This window comes from Cibotium barometz, chromosome 38 (genome assembly GCF_041138505.1).
Source record: "Cibotium barometz isolate CiBa-2024 chromosome 38, ASM4113850v1, whole genome shotgun sequence".
Classification (NCBI taxonomy): Eukaryota; Viridiplantae; Streptophyta; class Polypodiopsida; order Cyatheales; family Cibotiaceae; genus Cibotium; species Cibotium barometz.
The window spans coordinates 49,798,544-49,809,710 of NC_141083.1; positions in this window are offsets into that span (position 1 = coordinate 49,798,544).

Below are 11,167 nucleotides of genomic sequence, written 5' to 3' on the forward strand. Positions count from 1 at the left end.
ATGAGTTAACCACACACTAATGACTTCTAGTCCTACTCAATCCTTCTTCAACACTCAAGCAATCAATCTAACATAATCAAAGCATCAAGATTAGGCTACGCTTAAGCATAAAAATGTAACTTATGCAAAGAACCTAACATGCAAAGAGCTATCACACAAGCCTCAACTACACATCATTTCATGCACAAGCTTCATCACATGCACTCTACAACTCACAAATCAAAACATCATTAAGAAATCTAGATTAGCAAGTGTGTAGACCAAAACCTCATATCATTGAAAATGTAAAGAATAGAGAGTACAAGATTGAAGCAAGAATGGAGATGGAGAGCCTTGGGAGAGCACTTGAGAAGGAGCTATGGAGCAAGCTCTCTCTATGAGCCTCTCAACCAAATGACCAAAGAGTCCTCCCTAGCTCTCAAATGGGCCACCTTTTATACAAAAATTCTAGAACTCCCAAAAGTTCCCATGTGGGATTATTGTCAAGCCCTCTCCCACATTCATCTACAACTTGAGCATACAAGTGCAAGGCTGATTAAAGTTTTAATGAGTACTAAAATAGGTGAGTAAAGACTAGTCAAAGTGAGACTTAAGTGGTAGATAGTGCTATGCAAAGGCAAGTGTGCTTTGTACACCGCCGGTTATGACCGCAGTCTCAATGTCCTACAAGTAAGTAAGTTATTCCTAAGTGGCAAACCTACTCCTAAATATGAGCAAAGGTGATTGGAACTCTTTGTTTTTTCTTTTTTTTTTTCTTTTTGATGTGTGTGTAGAAGGTGATAAAGATTAAGGTTCCATCCCAAAGAGACCCAAGCAATGGCCAAGAGACCTCCGCCAGGAGAATCTAAAGACCGCTAAGTATCTCAAGGGCGACAGACCCTTTTTCTTTCTTTTATGACCTAAGGAGTACCCCATGAAGATGAGGGCATCGGTCTCGAGGGCCCATAGTGTACCCCAGAGTCCTACCAACATCCATCAAGGCGATAGATTCCTCAAAGGTCTTTTTCTGAAGCTTTCAGACATCAGTGTTCACCCCATAGAAACCAAGGCATCGGCCCCAAGGTGCTAAGACAACCCCAGGTCCTACCAAGCATTTCTCATGGCTGTAGACACGTCATGTCTCAATTTACTTTGTACATATTATTTTTTATTTTTTTTAGGGTATAATTTTTTTATAAATTATTATTACTCCTAGCACCTAGCTCATATCTAAGAGGTAGCTACCACTAGGGATAACTAATATACCTTGGAAGCATAAGAACTTAGCATACTCCCTTGGTATATATCCTACACTGTCTTTAGATAGAAATATCTTTTACTAAGTCTTCTAAGAGTCTAGAATTCACTCACCATATTTTAACAACTAATCAAAAACTTAAACCAGCCAACATTGTGTGAACATGCAAACCATATATTCGAAAGATAAGAGCACATAAAGAAATAAAGATTAAGATTTGAATACACCTGTTGTAGTGCCCTGTTGATGTTGTTCGTTTGCTTTGATGCATTGCTGATTTTGTGCAGATTGCTCCTCCTTGATCTTTGTAGGCGTAGCATGTCTCCCCCCTTCCTAATTTGTGTGCACGATAGGTGGACTATTGGGGCGTGTTTGATGCTCTTGTTTTTTACGGAGATCTCTACAAAATTTTTATTAACAAACAAGAAAAGAAAAGAAAAGAATAAAATTTGCCATTGGTGCCAAACACCGAATATAGCCGAGGGGAAAAACCCAATGGGAGAAAAGTGCCCTGGCTTGTCGATCTTATTATGGAGTGAGTGAACTTACCCTTGCGCTGGTGGTGGATCCGTGTCCTCGTCTGCTGGAAAGATGGTATCAATTTCCTCAGGATGCAGAGACAACCCCTCACAAAAATCGGCCGCTGGAGAAGGTGGTAGAGGAAGGAGTGCTTCCTCACTAAAATATGGCATTGGTTCTATGGGAAGGTTAATCAGACAGTTTCGATTTTGGAACTGTGCAATATAGGTACTCATATTTATCCAATATTGACATGTTGAGGCTTGGGGAAGGAGGGCTTGCAAGATCGGTGGTTGCAAGTCATTTAAGCTTGTATCCCTCCATTGTTGTGCTTGAACCTCCTCATGTAATCTACGTTGATTTGGTCCTCTCTCTGGTATTCTCACATTAAGAAGATTATGGCGTTGGGGTGTCATTCCCACAATTTGCTTCATTAAGCCCGTGCCATATCGTCTAAAGTAAGAGCGGCATATCCAACAAATATGTGAAGCTTCTTCTAATACGAGCTCTGCACACTTTTGACAATGTGGAAATGGGTGATGCTGTTGATAGAATAACGTGACAAAGTGATGTCCACAGCAATTTTCACCTAAGGGAGCATAGAAGTACCTAGAATGTGTTTGAAACGGAGGAGCACTGTAACCCCCGTGATGATCTGGTCGAGTACTATCAGGGTCAATGCATGGTGGACATGTATCTCGCCAAATATCCATCAGGAGTTATCTAGACGTAGAACAATGAAATTTAGAACACTCATATCCATCATGACAATTCCAATCAAAAACAAGATTATCTCAAAGAGAACACATCTTCTAAAGGCATAAAAAACTACATTATTTAAACATTGATTTACCAAAGAGCTTTAATTGTTTGGTTTTTGGTATATCCTTTTTAAGAGGTGGAAACTTTAGCAATTGTCTTGGAATTTGAGCAAGATAAGAGGATTTAGGCATTGAAATGCTAGAATCTATGCTCAAATGAGACTCATTTGGACATGTTGTAGGTACACAAGTTGATGGTTGAATTGTGTAACAAGGAGAAATCGGGACAACCGGTGTTTCAATACATGTTTTAGGAAGATCAACACAAGTAGTTTTGTAGGTGCTATCACAGCCACCTTTCCTTTCTTGAAGAGTTTGTGTTGATTTCTTTTGCACCCACTGATATGGACAATCAATGGTGTCTTTTGGAATCTTTCTGAAACACTCTTTTACCCCTGCCAAAGCATGGCATTTTGGAAGCCAAATTGCTGTTGCACCCTCATAATAGCCTTGTGCTTTAAGAACATGTTTTGGAACCCATCGAGTAACAATCCGAGGTTTAGGCTTGGAAATGATGTGCTTTTTAGAAGGCTTAGCAACTGGACTAGATGGTACAAGTTTGTACGCATCTTTGGGTAGCCACATTGATAATTCCTTCTTACCTGGCCTTCTTTGAGCAGCAACTAGAGTAGTTGGAACATGCCAGCCATGGCCCTCACTTGAGTACTCATCAATTATCCACATCATTTGTTTTGGAGCTTCAAGAGCAGATTTTGATTGTGGGTTGGGTAAGGTAGAAACATTACCCCTTTGACACGATAAAGCTCGTGGAGTAGCAGATCCCAAGATGCAATCAGAATCAATTTGCAACTTGTATTGTCTATTTTTCCAATCTAATGAGCAATTGGTAGCACTTAATCATGATCTACCGAGAGCAACCTCTACTACTGCCTTGGACTTACGTGCCACATAAAAGGGTACTGACATCTGGTGATCCTTAACGGTCATCATAATGACACATTTTCCCTCTATAGGGTTATCTTCTCCAGAGAAGCTTCGTAGATCCACAGGAATTTGCACAAGTGGTGGTTGACCCAAGGCTATCCAGGTGTCAAACGAGAGAACATTATAATCTGCACCAGAGTCAATTAAGGCAGAGACAAAGTAGGTAGTCTCATGAAGATGAAGGCACACTTGAATATTGAATGGTTCGACATATGGCTCATCAATAGCCAACTGTATGGCTAACATAGAAGCTTTGCGACGCTCCTTGGCTTTTGAAACTCTAGCTTTAGCCTCCTCTTGAGCCTGACGTTTAAGTAGGTCAAGTGCTTCTTTCCGTGTTTGTGCAGCATGCATCTGTTGAAGCATGGCTTCAGTTAATGGTTCATTGTATTTCTTGAGACGACTTCCATTAATGAAGTTAGGCATTTGCTCACCGTCTAGTGTCTCTAAACGCACTGCACCACTTGGAGTAAGCTCATTAATCACAAACGGTCCTAGGCCACGTTTTTTGAGCTTTCTCTTATGTTTCTTAAGTGTGTACAAGAGCACCAGGTCTCCTTTTTTGAATCGGTCAGTTGTTACATTTCTATCATACCATTGCTTTTGTCTCCTCTTCTCGACATACATCCCCATTACCGCCAATAAGCGGGTCTCATCAAGCTTTTCCAATTCGTCAACGCGTTGTGAAAGCTCATGACCAGTCCAATCCAATTGTTTAGCTACTCATAGAGTAGGTACAAGAAATTCAATGGGAAGAATTGCATCTAGCCCAAAAGCAAGTTCAAATGGGGTTGTGCCCACAGATGTTTTATAGGCTGTCCTATATGCCCAGAGAACTGAGTGCAACTTTTGCTCCCAATCAGTCCTATGTCCCTCAACAATCTTTGTGAGTGCTGTGCAGAGAATCTTGTTAGTACTCTCGGCTTGTCCATTGGTCTGGGGATGATAGGGTGCAGAACGCTTGTGAATTACCATAAATTCTTGAAGCAGAAATTCTATGACTTCATTTACAAAGTGTACACCTTGATCACTAACGATCTCAATAGGTAAGCCATAGCATGTAAACACGTACTCATACAAGAACTTGGCTGTGGTTCTGGCATCATTTTTGACTGTTGCCTTTGCCTCAACCCATTTGGTCAAATAGTCAGTTGCGACTATAATATATTCTGCATGCGTGTTACGAGCTGGAGGTTTAATGGGACCGACAAAATCAATACCCCATTTTGCAAAAGCACGTGTGCTTAACATAGGTCGCAATGGCATATTGTCCTTTGTGATGGGAGGTTTGGTCCTTTGACAATCGTCACAACGTTTCGCATATTCTTCGGCATCCATTTGTAAGGTTGGCCACCAAAGCCCAGACCACCTAATCAACTTAGCTGTGGTATTGCCAGAAAAGTGTCCACCACCAACACCTGCATGTGCGTGAGTTAAGATTTTCAGATAGTCAGCTTCACATACACACATGCGTAAGTTGCCATCCTTGCCCCTCTTGTAGAGTTGGCCCTCTATCAACATATAGTTTGCCGCTTTAATTTTAATAGCATGCTTTCGATGTTTAGGAATTGTTTGATCCAAATGACCATGCTGAAGATAGTCCACAATATACTTACTCCAACTTGGTGTAGTTGAAATTTGGAATAATGTGACATTATGAATTGGCTTCTGAATTTTACATGAAGCATAATTACGAACAAATGTTGCAGCATCTGCATGCATGGTAGACCACCATTGCCCATCCTGAGAGATACGTCGCACACAAGTAGTAGCTGATGCATGGATTCCATCGATACCTGCATGTGCCCATTCCAAGATCTCCTCATATTGGTCGGGGTTAGGTATAAGCCTCAACACTCCATCATTACCCTGAGGATATAATCTCCCTGAGATTAAATTGAATGGTCGCCATAGGTCAACATTAGGACCTGCTAGTTGTATCTGCCCACTTGTCAAAATTTCTAAAATGGATTCAGACCATCTAGGAGCTGTCTCTACAAGGAAAAGTGTTAAATCTAACATATCATCATCCACACCCACAAGAGCTTCGCCAGAGGTGATTCGAGACAAATGATCTGCCCTTAGATGAGTTGTTCCTTTTCGAACTGCAACTTCAAAATCAAACTCAAGAAGGATGATAAACCACCTTACTATCCTTCCAGTTGCACAAGAAGGATGATAAACCACCTTACTATCCTTCCAGTTGCACAAGGCTTATTCACCAAATATAGCAATGCTTGATGGTCCACAAAAAATATGAATTTGTTTGCCAAAAGGTAATGGCGAAACTTTTTCACTGCATATATCATGGACAATCCTTCTCTTTCTGTTGTGGTGTAATTCTTCTCAGCATTGTTCAACTGTCGACTAGCATATGAGATTGGGAAATCCTTATTGTGTTCTCCCGATTGAGCCAAAATACATCCAATTGCAAAGTTTGAAGCATCAATATGGACATGAAAGATTTGGTTCCAATCTGGTGCCCGTAAAATGGGTGCAGTCACTAATGCTTGCTTCAACTTTTCAAAGGATTCCTCACACTCATCAGTCCAATTAAACTTTACAAGAAGAGCATATAATGGTCTGGCTAGGACAGCATACATGTAAATGAATCTACGGTAATAGCCACAATGTCCCATGAATGTTTGTACCCCTTTAGGGTTGATAGGCCGAGGTAATGAGACAATGACATCAATTTTATCCATATCTGTTGAAATCCCATTGCGAGAAACAATATGGCCCAAAATTTTCCCTTGTCTTACCATGAATTTGCACTTGTCCGGATTCAAGCATATACGATAAAGTTGACACTTTTGAAACACAAGTCTCAGGTGTTCTATATGATCATCACGCTCTTGTGAGTGAACACATAAATCATCCATGAAAATCTCAAGAAATTGCCTAAGGTACTCCTTGAATACATGACTCATTAACCGCTGAAAGGTTGCTGGTGCATTTGTTAGACCAAATGGCATAACACGATAGGCAAAGATGCCATCTTCAGTAGCAAAGGCTGTCTTGTGTTGATCCTTTGGATCAATTGACACTTGATTGTACCCGGAGAATCCATCCAAGAAACTATATGCCTTTTTCCCTGCAACTCGTTCCAGAACATGATCCGTGATTGGAAGTGGGTAGTGATCACGCACAGTAGCTGCATTTACCTTCTTGAGGTTTACACATACTCGAAGTTTTCCATTTTTCTTGGGCACCACTACAATAGGGGAGACCCATTCAGTGTGTTCAATCTCATAGATAAATTCTGCTGCCTCTAAGAGCTTGTCTATTTCTTCCTTTATCTTCCGTGCAAAATTTTCATTGTAGGTATAAGGACGTTGCTTGGAGGGTTTTGCATCCTCTCGCAATGGAATTGTATGCTGACATATGCTTGGATCAACTCCTTTGAGGTCTTTATAACTCCAAGCAAAAACATCGCGATACTCCTTTATTGTTTGTATTAATAACTTCTCCTCTTCTAAGGACAAGTCTGTGGCAATCCACACATAGCGAGGCTCTTCTCCTGGCTTAGCAATATCAATCTTTTTTGCATCTTCTGGACCATCATATGAAACCCCTAGCACGCTTGGTTTTTGTCGCATGGGCTGTTGAAGAACAATCTTCCGATCTTGAAGAGTGTACTGTGTGAAATTGGGAGGAACATTTAGACCTTGTTCTTGTCCACTTGAGTCTTCACTCATTGAAGACCATGCGGTTTTGAGCTCTCCTTTGCCATCTTGCATTGGATTTTTTTGTTCAACCGTTGTCTTTGCACTGCCCACACTCTTTTTTGAATCGGTTTTAGACTTGAGTTTTGGTTTTTGTTTCTTCGTTTTTTTACGATTTTTGCTAACAATTGTTAGCTTTTCCCCTACTTGGAATCCATCTGATCGTTTTACTTGGTCTTTGATACTATCTTGTGCTTGGACATAGTATAGATATCCGTTCTTTCCTGAGAAGTGAGGTGGTGGTTGAGAGTTTTCACTCTTAGACTCCTCCTTTTCTTTTTGTAGTCTCTCACGTTGTTCCCACTCATCTTGTCTATGGATTCTGGCTCTTACAGCATTTACGTTTAGGTCGGCTTCGAGGGATCTCTACTTGAACCTCCCTTCCTCTCAAGAGTAGGCGTGCCTTTCCTAACTCTTCCTCAGGGATTGTCACATCATTATTAAAATCAGAGTCCCATCCATCTTCCTTATCAGCATCATTAGCAGATTCGAGTGTTAAGTCCTCTACTGAGACTTCCTCGACATGCATCGCTGTTGTGGATGTATCTCTATAGTACAAATCATCTAGAAGGGCACGTGGTTGTACCATTCGTATAGGAATAATATCATATCCATCTGAGTCACAAAATTGAATTGGCTTCGGTAAAGCACATGTCGATAATGTTGCAAGGACATGACTCCATTCTAATGGATCAATTAAATGCTCAAGGAAGGGTTGTGGAATGTATGCCTCGTCTGATATACTTCGATTACCCTTAAGTCTCTCAGTGTTGAAATCCCTACATGAGGCTCCACACATCCACAGATCTTCTCGCCCATCGGACAATGTAACTCTTGAGCCCTCAGATGAAGCAGAATCAAACTCATCTATTGGAGACCTTGTTACATCACGATACGAGTGATTCCTTAGGTTGATCCTTGTGATGACAGAATCATGTCGGAGGTACAAATAATTGTATCCCCAATCTTGAATCATTTGAAATTGTCGCATAAATGGTCTACCCAATATCACTTCATAGTTTGGATGTTTTCCAAAATCTACTACTGCAAAGGTGTGCTCATATTCAATCCCACATGTGGTGACCAATATGTTCTCAAGCAGCCCAAGGGGATGTTCTAAGCTTCCATCTGCTAGCTGCAAGCGCATCCTGGTACTCCTAATAGCTGGTTTGCCCCATTTTTCCCAAATGGACCTTGTCACAATGCCCACTCCTGCACCACTATCAAGTATTGCAGTTGAAGATACTTTTCGCACTTCTAATGGGAGGGTAGCATTTCCCTGATCGTCCTCACAAAATTTTCCTACTTTGTTGATAGGAACTGGCATTACATGCTTTGTCTCAGGGTGTATAGTACACTCATGGTGACCCTTTTGTAGCAATACCTGCTCTGACAAACATGTGGCAATATCATTCCACAACTCAGGTCGAATTTTTATCAAATCAAGCAAAGGTAAGGTACAAGCCACTGGTGCTGACAGAATAGCTTGCACCATACTCATATCCTTCTCCTTTGTCAACCTTTTATGCATGGAGGGTATCCTCAAGGTTTGAGAACAGTTCTCATATTCTCCCAAATATGATGGTAAGGTTTTCATTGTATGCTTACTTCTAGGAGAAACAATTGTTTGAACTTCCTCCTGGATGCTTGGGCGTCTAAATTTGTTTTCCGTGCCCCTGGTAAAATCCACCTCAGAGAATGGAGGCGAACTAATAGAAGACATGTTCTCATTAACTTTCTCATGAACTGCAGCCCACATCTCATTTGCCATGTCCTCATTAGCATCAATAACTTCATCATTGCATGGGAAGACAAGGCTAGGTGGTGGCAGATTATTTCCTTTCAATTGGGTGTCAATTGGTGCAGACCTTTCGCTATGAGCTTGTGAAATGAGCTCACTTTTCATTTCCCGACTTGATGACACTTCCGGTATGGTTTCTAATGTTGGCTTAAGAGAGGTTGGGCCCCGAGGAATAGGTGGTGGTGGTCCCTCAAGTATTGACTGAGCTTCCCTATTGCTGATGTACAGCTAGATTGATCTTCTCCTCACGAGGGTTTGGGTATTCTTGAAGCTTCTTGGGTAGCTCAGATAAAGCTGCAATGCGACTTCTATGAGCATCAATGATGGCCTCTAGAGTCTCATTCACTTTATCCACAAAAACAGAACCCCCAGAACTATCCTCAGTCGTACTAGCCTCATTTTGTTTAACACTAGGCTCAGGTTGAGGTTGATGTTCCTCATGCACTTCTTGGGATGTAAAAGTTTGATCCCTCATGTTTTGTTTTGAGGCTTCTTGAGAACCAGTGGATGTACTTTTAGTTTGCTTGTTTCAGTTCTTCTTCCTCCTAGTGGTTTTTTTTCTATTGGACTGTAGGGTCTTGTCCACTAGATTTGTCTTTGCATCCCTAGTTCGAGGTGTCTCATCAGTCTGTATTTCAGCATTTCGTGTCTGTGATCTAGTCATGACTCTAAGTGGCACGACATCCTCATTCTCAGATGAAGGTGGCGATGGAACTGCCCCTACAAGGTTGAGTGAGACCTTTGGTTGAGAGGTGCCTTCCTCATGTGGTTTCAGCAGACAATCCTTTGGGAAGTGTTCTACACAACACCCTAGACAATATCTTTCAATTGGTGGAAACTGTTGTACTGTTGTATTGGACCGAGATGCTTGCCTTGAGCGATGTGGACAATCACGAGCCCAATGGGGTTCTCCGCACTCATAACAGGGGCCCATTGGTTTGGCCTCTACTTTCCTTGGCTGCCATTGACCTGAGGGGCCTGGAGTCCTAGGTTGGTAGCCGCCTAGCAACATTAAAGAGTTTTGTTCCCCTGGTTGAGCGTCCACCAGTGCTGGGCTTGGGTATGCGGGACTTTCAAAGATATTTTCTTTGGATGAATATGATACATATTCTTCCTCCACATAGCCTGGGTTTACCAATTCTCTACACATATTTGAATTGTCGTAGTCGACAACCCTCACAGGAGCAGTCCCTGGAGCAGGAGGTTGAGCACCAAGAACAGGTCGTGCTTGCTCTTGTGCCATCGGTGGCTTACGTTCAAAATTAGTATACTGTTGATACATTTGTGGAGCCACTCCACCCCTTGGCTGCTCACGTTCCTGTCTCATTCTCGCAATGCGAGTGCATTCCTGTGTGGTATGGGTAAAGTTCCAAGCACAGGCTTGGCACCACTTTTTTGTGGGTTGGTTTGTGACTAGAGGAGAAAAGGTATTACATTCCTCTGTTTTATGGTTACCGCCACATGCTCCACAAAGATGAGGACCTGTAGGAAGTACACTCCTCATTCTCTGCTGCTATTGTTGTGGCTGCATGGGTGGACGATAGGTCTGCCCCAATCTCCTTAGTACTAGGTTAGCTATCTGGTCTGGATTTACTAGCGCGCTAGACCCTGAACTTTGGTCATCACCCCACTGATCTCTAGGTTTCACCTCTGGGCCAAAACCATCTTGGAACTTGAAGTTATCGGTGAAATCCATAGCATCATGGCAACACTCATTGAAATTTGTATGCTTCTTCGCATAGAGATGTGTATGCAGTGTTGAATTTTTGAGTCCTTTTAAGAAGAGAGAAATTAATCGACTTTGGGCGGGCTTCTCATGTTCTGGGCAACGATTAATGTACTGCTTCATTCTATTTACACAGTCTCTAACACTCTCGTTCTCGCCTTGCTTGAAAGAGTAGATGTGTGCTACCGTGTCATGTTGAATTCCCATCAAGGAAAAAGCAGCAATGAATCTCTCTTCCAAAACTCGTAAAGATTTGTCTGAAGCCTCTAATGCCTGAAACCAAGCCAGGGCTTTTCCCTCAAGAGTGAGTCCAAATCCTTCAATTTGAGTATGCTTATCAGCCACTTGCTCAGCTCGAACTGCTTGCCTAAATGCTGCTACATGGTCGTATGG